The sequence below is a fragment of the Lycium barbarum genome, chromosome 4 (genome assembly GCF_019175385.1).
Source record: "Lycium barbarum isolate Lr01 chromosome 4, ASM1917538v2, whole genome shotgun sequence".
Lineage (NCBI taxonomy): Eukaryota > Viridiplantae > Streptophyta > Magnoliopsida > Solanales > Solanaceae > Lycium > Lycium barbarum.
In genome coordinates, this window is record NC_083340.1 from 70257004 (window position 1) to 70271551 (window position 14548).

Genomic DNA, 14548 nt, shown 5'->3' on the forward strand with positions numbered 1-14548 from the left:
TAGACTTGAGGTCGGGTTATCATCAAGTGAGGGTTAGAGAAACGGATATTCCCAAAACAGCCTTTTGAATGAGATATGGCTACTATGAATTCTGAGTGATGTCGTTTGGGCTAACTAACGCTCCGGCCATGTTCATGAATTTGATGAATAATGTATTCAGGCCGCTCTTGGATTTGTTTGTCATAGTATTTATTGATGACATTATAGTATATTCTCGCACAGAATTAGAACATGTAGATCATTTGAGAATTGTACTTGGCATTCTTCGAGCCCGAGAATTGTATGCAAAATTTTCAAAGTGCGAGTTTTGGCTAAATTCTGTAACATTTCTGGGCCATGTTATTTCGGATGATGGCATTCGAGTCGACACTCAGAAAATTGAAGCGGTGAAGACTTGGCCAAGGCCTATAACTGTCACGACCCGACTAGGGGCCGTGACGAGTACCCGATACTTGTACCGAGCACCCCTTCGCTATCCTGTATGAACAGTGGCACATTTTTTTTCATTAACATTAGCAGTAAACTTTCTAATATCGCGTTACACCGGGACGCGAACCATTCAAAATACAATACGTTTAACTGTACATAGCTGACTGTGTATATCTGTCTACGAGCCTCTAGACATAGTACATTTATACATAGGAAGGGCCGAGTACTGTCGCGCCCGAAAATACATACACAAAATAGTACTGATGATATAAGGATCCGGAACAACTGGAGCGCTGCCCAATGCTGCAGATAGAGCCCTAGAAACCCGGTCCGTATACCTGCTAACCTGCGCGGCATGAACGCAGCGTCCACAAGAAGGGACGTCAGTACAAATAATGTACCGAGTATGTAAGGAATGGAAAACAATGCAAGCAGTAACATAGAGTACAATCAATAATAATATCACGGAACCATAAGGTGTATAACGAGGCAAGAACATAACCTGTACATAGGAAGGCCCCTCTTTAGGCCGGCTGTCATGTAGGCTTGTCTTTTCATCTTTGAAACGTTTCTTTTCATGGGCACAGGGGTCAACATTTTTATATTTCTTATTCTCGTGTGGAGAAAACAGTACATTTCAATAACGGTATCTTTCATTCACATTTACAGACGCCGAATACATCGGCTCTCCCAACCCCATCCCCAACGGTGACCCAACACATTACATTACATATGTATCATACATCATATATATATATGTATACAGTCGCCGCGTACGGCTCTTCCCATATCCCGCGTCCGGGCATCCCGCGTCCAGGATGGAATCCAGCTGAATCAGGTGGTGGTATAACAGTGGCCCTTCCCTTTTTCCCCACATACACATACATTTACTCATCCTTTATGCATATACATGTCTTATATACAGTTACTTTGTCATATATATATACATACCCATACACGTATACCCGTTTTATATATATACATATGTCATATAAGCGCACAAGAGAGCCAAGGAAAATCATGTATCCATCGGAGTGACATAAGGTCGGTGACCTCCGATTACATTACGGAATGCTAGTGATAGCTTTGTCTCACCTTGAAGGAACAAGTATTTTAAGGCGAAACTATCAACGGAAAATAGTGTTACAGTAACCGAAAATGAAATCTGAGGTATATTAGAAAATAAAGTTATAACTAGAAAATATAAATATGATTCAAAAATTAGTTTATCGCTTTCATGTTTATATGAAGTACTTGGCTTAGTCGTAGAGTCGTTCCGGTCGTACTTATCATAGCTACATTCTCTTGTCCGACATTGTCATCATCATTATCATCATAGAAACACTCCAGCTGGAGTAGTCATAGTACTTATCACTTGGTGACGAAATCGGGATCAAAGGCCCCTTTTGGATTCACTTCAAGTACGTTAACCAAGATTATAGGAAGACCCGAGAGTAACGGGCCCACCTCGGGCCGGACGAGGTAGCGTATGCAATTTACCCATATTACGTGTCATAGCGTTACTTGTATGAGTCTTAGGGTAATCAGGTCCCACTTAGGCAAGTTATAGGGGTCTAGAAGGTCTTTTCATCATTTTGCACACTTTTTACTTCAATTCAATTGAACGAAAAGTTGAAAACTTTAGGTGCGGATTCCGGGGATTAGGGTTGTCCCCGAGACTCGTACCCGACTTCTTTTAGTTAAGACATGCCATAGAAAGAAGGGTGAAGCCTTACATACCTCTTTCCGCTCCTTTAGCTACTCCAAATTCGAGTCACAATCTCGTCAAAATCTGCGATTTGCTCATTTTTACCAAAACTCTCATTAGCATACTTAGAGTTAACACCTTAAGGAAACAATTGGCTACCGAAATTTCGGCAGCATTTCCTCTGTAAATACACCATCCTCGACATTCAATATAACCAAATTCTTGACAAACACAATCCGGGAATTCAAACCCGGCCAAACTTTTAACATAATCAACAATCATCCTAGCAATTCACATTTTCGACTCACGATACATTATATCAATTTACTACTTTCTTCAACCCTTTCCAACTCCCATAAAGTCAATAACAACCTTATATATATAGTCCAACAACATCATTCTAACATCATGACGTTTCATACATGCAAGAACATAACATTCAATTCACCTCACCTTCCGAAACAAACTTCCAATTACTAATATTTTACTAAGTTCATTATGCTTCTACTTGTAATATAAGCTCCACAACACGACGATCGACATACTAATTAAGACTTGCTCACTATCCATTCATCAAACATACACACACGGCCATTTGCAACTACACACTACACGACCATACCATGCACACACACAACTTCAATTTTTCCATTTTCCACATCTCATCCACAACAATAGCAACCAAACACTTGACAACAATTGAAATACAATTCCTACACCTATATGTACATACACGGCCATATACTATATTCCTCTACTTCAAGAATTTCATCCATTTTTGCCTACTACAACACATATAATCTATGCATAACACATAAAACAAGGTTAGAATTTACCTTTCTTCTTCAACTTCTCACTTGCCTAACTCTTGGCAACTTGGATGATTTTGAACCTTTCTTGCTCCAACAACAACTCTACCTTGTTAAGCACCCTTTGCTTGGTAGGAAATGATTTTTGGAGGGATTTTATCAATTTTTCTTGTTAATCTTGAGCTTGGCCGAATGGCCCTTGAAGTTTGCTCTCTCTTTTCTTTCCTTTGCTCTCTTGAATTTTCTAGACCATTTAGGTGATAAAGATGACCTTATTCATCTTTTATAATCTACAATTTAATCCCACATGGGCTTGGGCCCATATTAATGGCCGGTTGGGCCTATTAATTTCCAAAGAAAAACCTTCAAGCCCAATTATATTTTGGGCTACTTCTCGCAATTCTTGAAAACAATTTTTCCGACTTCCAATTTTGCCCTTCGTCTTCCTCCATATTTCCACGAGTCATGTCGTGAATTCCCCTTTATGCTCTTAACCATTCTCATTATCTTCACTTCTAAATTTTTCATAAACAACTCGTGTGTCAAACACATAAAATATTGCTTTGCTTGTTGTCTCCCCGCGATCGTCTTGAATCGTCCGATTGCACAAAACGCGGGATATAACATCCTCCCCCCTTTAGAACATTCGTCCTCGAATGTTGAACAGGCCTCATAGCGTAGTATATTATTTCAGGGAGGTCTCCTTTGTGGATGCCTCATGTCGCTTAGCATGTCCGTCTTAGAAGCTTAGGTTGCCCTCTTGCGATCTTTACAGTTGTGCTTCTTTCTTGTAGCGTCTGCTGCGTCTATCCCCTCACTAGACATGTTCCCGTACATCGCCACATTAGGGATTCCTTGCCTTAGTCAGTGTGGACTCAATATTGGTCCCATCCTGCGACACCTGTACTTTTCTCCTTCATTCCCAAGGCTTTCTGTTATCATGGCTTTTCTTTTTCTGTTAGTTTAATTCGTCTCAGCCTATATGGCTCGTATGGGGTTTATAACCTCTTTCCACACCCCAATTTACTCGGGGCTGCCTACTTTTACACTCATCTCTTGTTTCCGCATTTACAAAATTTTCAGCATGTTTCCCAGGGGGTCACCAATCATGGAATTACTCCCACCTTAGCACGCTTAACCCTGGAACTTTAATGCATTTCGAGGTCTCGGTGTCAATATATTTACCTCCGCTTCCCCGTACTACTTATGTCGCATTATATGGAACGAGTTGGGGTCTCGGCAGTTTTCGAAACGTCCGCGTAACACGTCTTTTCCTTTATTTACAGTTCGGACCTTTGCAATTTCCAGTATTCGCCTTTTACCTATGCGTATGGCCACTTTTCGTCCAAATTTCCAAATTCTTAATGTGTTCAGTAATGCAGAGGACAGTATAGGAAAAATAAAATTCGAGTTAATTAACACACGTCTATCACAGAAAATACTGAAAAAGTACCTGTGGCCGCGTCTGCAGAAGGCTCAGGATCCTGTCGTCCTGTCAATGCATATAGGCGGTGCGGAGGACCGGCTGAACTGGGTGCTCCTCCCCTACCTCGGCCGCGGCCCGCTGGAGCCTGAGAAGTCTGTCCACGAGGGCGCACGGTCGTCGACGAACCGATCGCTGATCCGGCTGGCTGAGTTTGGCCTCCTTCACCCTTTAGTGGGCAATCACGTACAAAATGGTCAGTCCGTCCACAAGCAAAACAACCACCGGTGTCTAGGTAGCACTGCCCAGAGTGTGGCTTGCCACACCGAGCACATCGTGGTGGGGGAAGCACTGTCCTGCTAGAATCGGCTCTGTACTGGAGTCTTGAAGCCTTAGAGCCTTGTCCTGTTCCTGAATTGGTAGGTCGGTCAAATCCCCATTCCGCAAATCGAGGTGGGGCACTGGCCGCTGATTGGCCCGAATACCTAGATTGCTCTTGTGCTTGCCCCCCTCTATACTCGCTTCTAGCCCTGGAAAATCTGCCTTTTTTTCTGGAACCCCTCTCTGGATAGCTCTTCTCTCTTCGTGTCTGATAATGCTCTTCCAGATTTTGGGCGTGGGCCTGGATGCAGGTAATAGTCACCCCGTCCTGGAGTGAGGCCGTCAAACACTCCTTAATCAAATGTGGCCCTAGCCCACTTACAAACCGGTGCACATGGTCTCCCCTATCAGCTATCAGGGCGGGGGCATACCTGGCTAGCGAGTTGAAACGAAGACTGTATTCCCGAACACTCATGTTTCCCTGTCTAAGGTTCAGGAACACATCGGCTCGAGCCCGTCGAACCTCTGGCGGTAGGAAATATCGTAGAAATGCCTCCGTAAACTCCTGCCAGACCGGGGGAGGGGCATTTGCTCCCCTAGAGGATATCCAGCTGTTATACCACAACACTGCTACATCCCGCAACCTGTACGATGCCAATTCTACTGGCTCTGTGTCTGAAGCATGCATTATCCCCAGAGTCCTCAACATTTCATCTATAAAGCTCTGCGGGTCTTCCTCTGGTTTTGACCCATAAAACTCTGGCGGCTTCAGGGTAATGAAGTCACGGGCTCTTGCACTTACCGCCCTATCTCCCGGGTCTACATATCGTCGCTGAGCCTGTGTGGCGACTAACTGGGTTAGTAATTGGATGACCTCTGCCACTTGCTGGCCCGGAACTGCTGGTGGTGGAACTGGAGGAGCGGGGACTGGAGCTGGAGCTCTTCCCTGCTCTGCCGGTGCAGGGGGAACAGGAACAGTCTGAGGGGGAGCTTCATTGTGAGATTCTTCTTCGTCTAGCTCCCGTTCAACTCTGCGGGCCGCCACCCCCTTGGCTTTCTCGGCCGTCGTAGCCTTTCTCTTCGGCAGCATTATTGAAACCATAACATCGGTTTTAGAAAAGGAGCATGGAAGCCTGGTAACATAGCTCTATCGCACGATTTCAGAATACAAAGAAGGTCACATTTCCTAAATGCCCCGTAGCCTCCTGTCTATAAGTATGGCGCGCTACACACCCATAGACAAGACTCTACTGGACACGGCTCGTAGACAAACCCTAGGACCGAACTGCTCTGATACCACTTCTGTCACGACCCGACTAGGGGCCGTGACGAGTACCCGATACTTGTACCGAGCACCCCTTCGCTATCCTGTATGAACAGTGGCACATTTTTTTTCATTAACATTAGCAGTAAACTTTCTAATATCGCGTTACACCGGGACGCGAACTATTCAAAATACAATACGTTTAACTGTACATAGCTGACTGTGTATAGATATCTGTCTACGAGCCTCTAGACATAGTACATTTATACATAGGAAGGGCCGAGTACTGTCGCGCTCGAAAATACATACACAAAATAGTACCGATGATATAAGGCTCCGGAACAACTGGAGCGCTGCCCAATGCTGTAGATAGAGCCCTAGAAACCCGGTCCGTATACCTGCTAACCTGCGCGGCATGAAAGCAGCGTCCACAAGAAGGGACGTTAGTACGAATAATGTACCGAGTATGTAAGGCATGGAAAACAATGCAAGCTGTAACATAGAGTACAATCAATAATAATATCACGGAGCCATAGGGTGTATAACGAGGCAAGAACGTAACCTGTACATAGGAAGGCCCCTCTTTAGGCCGGCTGTCATGTAGGCTTGTCTTTTCATCTTTGAAACGTTTCTTTTCATGGGCACAGGGGTCAACATTTTTATATTTCTTATTCTCGTGTGGAGAAAACAGTACATTTCAATAACGGTATCTTTCATTCACATTTACAGACACCGAATACATCGTCTCTCCCAACCCCCTCCCCAACGGTGACCCAACACATTACATTACATATGTATCATACATCATATATATATGTATACAGTCGCCGCGTACGGCTCTTCCCATATCCCGTGTCCGGGCATCCCGCGTCCAGGATGGAATCCAGCTGAATCAGGTGGTGGTATAACAGTGGCCCTTCCCTTTTTCCCCACATACACGTACATTTGCTCATTCTTTATGCATATACATGTCTTATATACAGTTACTTTGTCATATATATATACATACCCATACACGTATACCCGTTTTATATATATACATATGTCATATAAGCGCACAAGAGAGCCAAGGAAAATCATGTATCCATCGGAGTGACATAAGGTCGGTGACCTCCGATTACATTACGGAATGCTAGTGATAGCTTTGTCTCACCTTGAAGGAACAAGTATTTTAAGGCGAAACTATCAACGGAAAATAGTGTTACAGTAACCGAAAATGAAATCTTAGGTATTTTAGAAAATAAAGTTATAACTAGAAAATATAAATATGATTCAAAAATTAGTTTATCGCTTTCATGTTTATATGAAGTACTTGGCTTAGTCGTAGAGTCGTTCCAGTCGTACTTATCATAGCTACATTCTCTTGTCCGACATTGTCATCATCATTATCATCATAGAAACACTCCCGCTGGAGTAGTCATAGTACTTATCACTTGGTGACGAAATCGGGATCAAAGGCCCCCTTTGGATTCACTTCAAGTACGTTAACCAAGATTATAGGAGGACCCGAGAGTAACGGGCCCACCTCGGGTCGGACGAGGTAGCGTATACAATTTACCCATATTACGTGTCATAGCGTTACTTGTATGAGTCTTAGGGTAATCGGGTCCCACTTAGGCAAGTTATAGGGGTCTAGAAGGTCTTTTCATCATTTTGCACACTTTTTACTTCAATTCAATTGAACGAAAAGTTCAAAACTTTAGGTGCGGATTCCGGGGATTAGGGTTGTCCCCGAGACTCGTACCCGACTTCTTTTAGTTAAGACATTCCATAGAAAGAAGGGTGAAGCCTTACATACCTCTTTCCGCTCCTTTAGCTACTCCAAATTCGAGTCACAATCTCGTCAAAATCTGCGATTTGGTCATTTTTACCAAAACTCTCATTAGCATACTTAGAGTTAACACCTTAAGGAAACAATTGGCTACCGAAATTTCGGCAGTATTTCCTCTGTAAATACACCATCCTCGACATTCAATATAACCAAATTCTTGACAAACACAATCCGGGAATTCAAACCCGGCCAAACTATTAACATAATCAACAATCATCCTAGCAATTCACATTTTCGACTCACGATACATTATATCAATTTACTACTTTCTTCAACACTTTCCAACTCCCATAAAGTCAATAAAAACCTTATATATATAGTCCAAAAACATCATTCTAACATCATGACGTTTCATACATGCAAGAACATAACATTCAATTCACCTCACCTTCCGAAACAAACTTCCAATTACTAATATTTTATTAAGTTCATTATGCTTCTACTTGTAATATAAGCTCCACAACACGACAATCGGCATACTAATTAAGACTTGCTCACTATCCATTCATCAAACACACACACACGGCCATTTGCAACTACACACTACACGGCCATACCATGCACACACACAACTTCAATTTTTCCATTTTCCACATCTCATCCACAACAATAGCAACCAAACACTTGACAACAATTGAAATACAATTCCTACACCTATATGTACATACACGGCCATATACTATATTCCTCTACTTCAAGAATTTCATCCATTTTTGCCTACTACAACACATATAATCTATGCATAACACATAAAACAAGGTTAGAATTTACCTTTCTTCTTCAACTTCTCAGTTGCCTAACTCTTGGCAACTTGGATGATTTTGAACCTTTCTTGCTCCAACAACAACTCTACCTTGTTAAGCACCCTTTGCTTGGTAGGAAATGATTTTTGGAGGGATTTTATCAATTTTTCTTGTTAATCTTGAGCTTGGCCGAATGGCCCGTGAAGTTTGCTCTCTCTTTTCTTTCCTTTGCTCTCTTGAATTTTCTAGACCATTTAGGTGATAAAGATGACCTTATTCATCTTTTATAATCTACAATTTAATCCCACATGGGCTTGGGATCATATTAATGGCCGGTTGGGCCTATTAATTTCCAAAGAAAAACCTTCAAGCCTAATTATATTTTGGGCTACTTCTCGCAATTTTTGAAAACAATTTTTCCGACTTCCAATTTTGCCCTTCGTCTTCCTCCATATTTCCACGAGTCATGTCGTGAATTCCCCTTTATGCTCTTAACCATTCTCATTATCTTCACTTCTAAATTTTTCATAAACAACTCGTGTGTCAAACACATAAAATATTGCTTTGCTTGTTGTCTCCCCGCGATCGTCTTGAATTGTCCGATTGCACAAAACGCGGGATATAACAACAACGCCTACAGAAGTTCGTAGTTTTCTGGGGTTGGCAGGTTATTATCGAAGATTCGTAGAGGGCTTTTCATCTATTTCAGCCCCATTGACAAAGCTAACCCAGAAGTCAGCCAAATTTCAATGGAATGATGCTTGCGAACGCAGCTTCCAAGAGTTGAAAGATAGGTTGACCTCTGCTCCGATCCTAACACTTCCAGAAGGGTCAGATGGCTATGTGGTGTATTGTGATGCTTCCGGTGTTGGACTAGGGTGCGTATTGATGCAGCATGGTAAAGTTATTGCATATGCTTCGAGACAATTACAGAAGCATGAAAAGAATTATCCGACTCATGATCTCGAATTGGCTGCGGTTATTCATGCCTTAAACATATGGAGGCATTATTTGTATGGTGTACATGTTGATATTTTTTCAAATCACAAAAGTCATCAGTACATTTTCAAGCAAAAGGAGTTAAATCTACGGCAGAGGCGGTGGTTAGAATTGTTGAAAGATTATGATGTGAATATTTTGTACCACCTCGGGAAAGAGAATGTAGTAGCCAATGCGCTTAGCCGCCGATCAATGGGCAGTTTATGCGAAGTCCCTCCGGAAACGAAAGAGATGGTTCATGGGCTCCGCAAATTAGCTAATCTTGGAGTGCGGGTGATTGATTCGGGTAATGCAGGGATTGGCATCAATGACCCCACAATTTCGTCCTTGGACATGGAAGTGAAAGAACGGCAATATGGAGATCCTCAATTGTGTCATTACAGAGAAACGTATCATGGAAAGGAAAAGTCTCCGTTTGAAGTCTCTATGGATGGAATTATTAGACACCGAGGCAGGTTATGTGTGCCGAAAGTAGCAGAATTGCGCCGACAAGTTTTAGAAGAAGCACATTGTTCTCAGTATTCTATACACCCTAGTGCAACCAAAATGTATCGTGATCTCAAGACGATGTATTGGTGGGATGGCATGAAGAGAGACATAGCCGAGTTTGTGGCACAGTGTCCAAATTGCCAACAAGTAAAAGCTGAACATCAGAAGCCAGGGGGCTTGTTACAGGCAATAGAAATCCCTATTTGGAAATGGGAAGTGATAAACATGGATTTTATAGTGGGATTACCTCATTCCCGTGGCAAGTATGATTCCATATGGGTGATCGTGGACAGATTGATGAAGGCAGCCCATTTCCTCCCAGTTAGGACTACAAACTCAACGGGAGATTATGCAAGGCTGTATCTCAAGGAGATTGTGCGACTTTATGGTGTTCCATTATCCATCATCACAAACAGAGGAGCACAATTTACAGCCAAGTTTTGGAAATCCTTTCAAGAAGGTCTAGGCACTCAAGTGAAGCTTAGCACGACGTTTCATTTGCAGACGGATGGGCAAGCCGAGCGTACCATTCAAACCTTGAAAGATATGTTACGAGCATGTGTGCTGGATTTTGGTGGAAGTTGGGACGATCATTTGCCGCTAATTGAATTTGCATATAACAACAACTATCATTCCAGTATTCAAATGGCTCCATATGAAGCTTTATACGGAAGGAAATGTAGATCTCCAATTGGATGGTTCGAAATAGGAGAAGCGCAATTAGTAGGCCCTGAATTGATTCAACAAGCGGTGGAAAAGGTTAAGGTGATTCGAGATCGATTATTAACAGCCCAAAGTCGCCAAAAGACCTATGCGGACAATCGCCGATGAGACTTGGAATTTCGAGTTAGTGATTGGGTATTCCTGAAAGTATCGCCAATGAAAGGGGTGATGAGATTCGGCAAGAGAGGGAAGTTAAGTCCTAGCTACATCTATGAAATCATCCGCAAGGTGGGCCAAGTAGCCTATGAATTGGATTGGCCTTCGGAGCTTGAATCAGTCCATCCAGTTTTCCACGTTTCGATGCTCCGCAAGTGTATTGGAGATCCCACAAAGATTGTTCCGATAGATGATGTGCAAGTAACAGAAAAGCTAACCTATGAAGAAGTGCCTATCGCTATCCTCGACAGGCAAGTGCGGAAACACCGAAACAAAGAGGAGGTTTCAGTTAAAGTCTTGTGGCGAAACAATAACCAGGAAGAAATAACTTGGGAAGAGGAAGAGGGTATGAAGTCTAAGTATCCGCATTTATTTCGACCCCCAGGAGAGATTCAAGATGAAACGCCAGCAATATAAGGTATGTATGTTTATTTTCATACTTTCGGTCGTGTGTGGCCATAGATATGTCGATGTTGTGATGTAGCCCTGTGAGGCGATGATATTATGAGTTGTCGTGACAGGTTGGTAGTGCCAGATTACAGGGGAAACTCTGGTGAAATTTTCGTAGAATCCCGAGTGTTTAACATTCGAGGACGAATGTTCCAAAACGGGGGGAAGAGTGTTACATCTCGAAAATTTCCCCGTGAACGTACAGTGAAAAGTTGCAGGTTTGCACTTTGGCCCAGTTGGTCATTAAGTGGAATACGGCCCGTAAAGTAGTTTACGGACCGTAAACTGCTATCATCCTCCAACCTTCCAAAATTTCAACTCTATCAAAAGCTGCAAATAGTTAAATACGACTTGGAATACGGACTGTAAATCGAAATACGGCCCCGTAAACTGAGCCGTAAATTGCCATGATCTCCAACATGCCTTTCTGTTTCTGATCTGCTTAAATACGGTCGGGAAGGACGGACCGTAAACCAGTATACAGCCCGTAAAGTGGGTTTACGACTACTGTGCACTTCAGTCACTGTTCATTCCGGAATAGATTTTAAGTCATTAAAAGGAGACCTAACCTCATTCAATTCATTTCAACTCCACGATATTTCTCTCAAGAAGCCTCTAGAATACTCTCTACTCTTCATCGCAAGAAAACCAAAGGAAATTAGTGATCAACTATATGCAACCCACGAAATCAAGTGTAAGAATCACACTAAAGTTCATCTTTTTCAAGAAAACCCAAAAGAAGTGAAGTAGGGTTGTGGTGCTAAAGGAGTAATTCCATTCAAGGCTTGTTCAACCATCATCTAAGGTAAGATTCATGATACCACAATAATTCTAACAGGCATTATTAACAAGCACCACCATGCATTCCGTCACACATGTTACACGTTATCAGTCTATCCGTTTCACTCCTCCAATGTTAATTATTCTCTAATCGCTCTGCACCAATCAAATTATATTGCTTTATACTTAACCAACGTCTATCATGTGTTTACCAATTCATTTACTACTTCACATGCATAGTTCATATCTATGCACATCATGCCAAAAAAACGTAAACATGCATTTTTTTGGACCCGTATATCAAGCATTCGTAATACCATCCCATTGTTTGTATGTACTATCTATTACCCTCTGTATTTACATTATTCATGTCTCTTTTCCCACACTTAGTGCAACCATTAACAACGCTCACACTCATCACTTTCCACTCTTCAATTTCCCTTTTTTTTATATATGCATCGACCTCCTAATTGCTATCACTATCAACTCAGCAGTTAACTTATTTCTCGAGGTAAGCCGTACTCGCAACTTAGTCAAATCTTATCATTATTGTTGACATGACCTTTCAAGACTTTTTACAAACTTATATCTCATTTTGTTTTTATTTCTAGGAAAAGTTTGGTAGAGTTTCCTCTGTATTTCTTATTATCTCAAAACCTGCACGCAGGAAATACCAACAATGCCTCACAGGGCCAGCATATATATATTATCTCGTATCATAGCCGCACAGGGCTCCTCATATCAATAACAATATGAAAATGATGAACTTTACCTCTGTAACCTCTTGTCTATACGTTTCTCCTGCTGAAATCAAAGGTTAGTATATAAGGGATATCATTTCCTATCTCTTGGCTCTATCGTACGATCTAGAGTAAGAAGGAAAAGTAACACCCTAAATGTCCTGTAGCTTCCTGTTTATAGATGTGGTGCACAACACACCGATAAACAAGACTCTACTAGACACGGTCTGTAGACACTCCGAGGATGAACTGCTCTGATACCACTTTTGTCACGACCCAACCCCATGGGCCATGACTAGTTCCTGACCTAGACACTCGTATACGTACCTGTTAGATATAGTCAAGTGAAGCTAAGAACAATATGGAAACTTGTAAAAGAACTTCAAGGTTCATACCGTCGTCACATATATATATCCAGATAACCTGTCTCCTGAGGAGTCACAACTAATCAAGTCATAAAACGATACGCAAGCCGACGAGGCTACCACTACATATCAATATCATATGCAAGCCGACAAAGCTGCCACTACAGATGAACATATCCATAGCATATCATATAGACACAGCTGAACAGAACTTACACATAACCCACACATATGTCTACAGACCTCTAAGAATATCGATAGCGAAATATGACGGGACAGGGCCCCGCCGTACCCCTGGGTAAACACATATATATATATATATATACAACATAAGATCTGTACCAAAATTCTAAGATCCGGAACAACGGAGCTCTCCAAGACAGCTGAGTAGAAGTCCTATGCTGAAGGGTCACGAAACCGACTATCTGTACCTGCGGGCATGAAACGCAGCCCCTCCCCCCGAAGAGAGGGGGTCAGTACGAGATATGTACTGAGTATGTAAAGCATGAAATACAGTAGAGAGGATCATAACTGAAATAGGGAGTACATGAGACAAGGATAACATCCAAAATACCAAAACACTTGCCTTTTGAAACATAAATCTTGCATGTCAATATCATATATCATACCCGGCCCATTATGGGACTCGGTGACATAATCATATCATCATTATATATATATATATATAACGTGTCCCGGCCCTCTAGTGAGGTACTCGGTGAATAAAGTCATCCTTGGCGCCATAATAACATCACCATATCATCATATCATCACATCATCATATATATATATATATATATATATATATATATATACATAAAGTGTCTCGGCCCTCTAGTGAGGGACTCGGTGAACAATGCAGTGAAACTGTGTATGAAAACGTGTCCTGGCCTGGGACTCAGTGAAAGATATATTGAGACATGCACGAGACCCGAAACGAGGAGGTCTATCGAATCTCTGGCCTAAAAACCGTGGAGGCGCACTCGTCATAGAATAGCCTGAGTGCCTGGAAATCTGCTGTCTATGCCCACCTCTGAACTCACTCATCGGGCCTGAAGATCTGGCCCTCTTGCTATGACCCCTATCCTGCTCGCGTTCACTTCTCTGTTATTGTAAACTTTCTTCTATGTTCTGAGCATGAGCCTGAATGCGTGCAATATCCATATTGTCCTGAAGGGACGCGGTCAAACATCTATCCATCAAATGTGGCCCTAGGCCTTTTACAAATCGGTGCACTCGGTCACCCATATCTGCTACCATGGCCGAAGCATACCTAGCCAAAGAATTGAAGCGGAGGCTATACTCTAGAGCACTCATG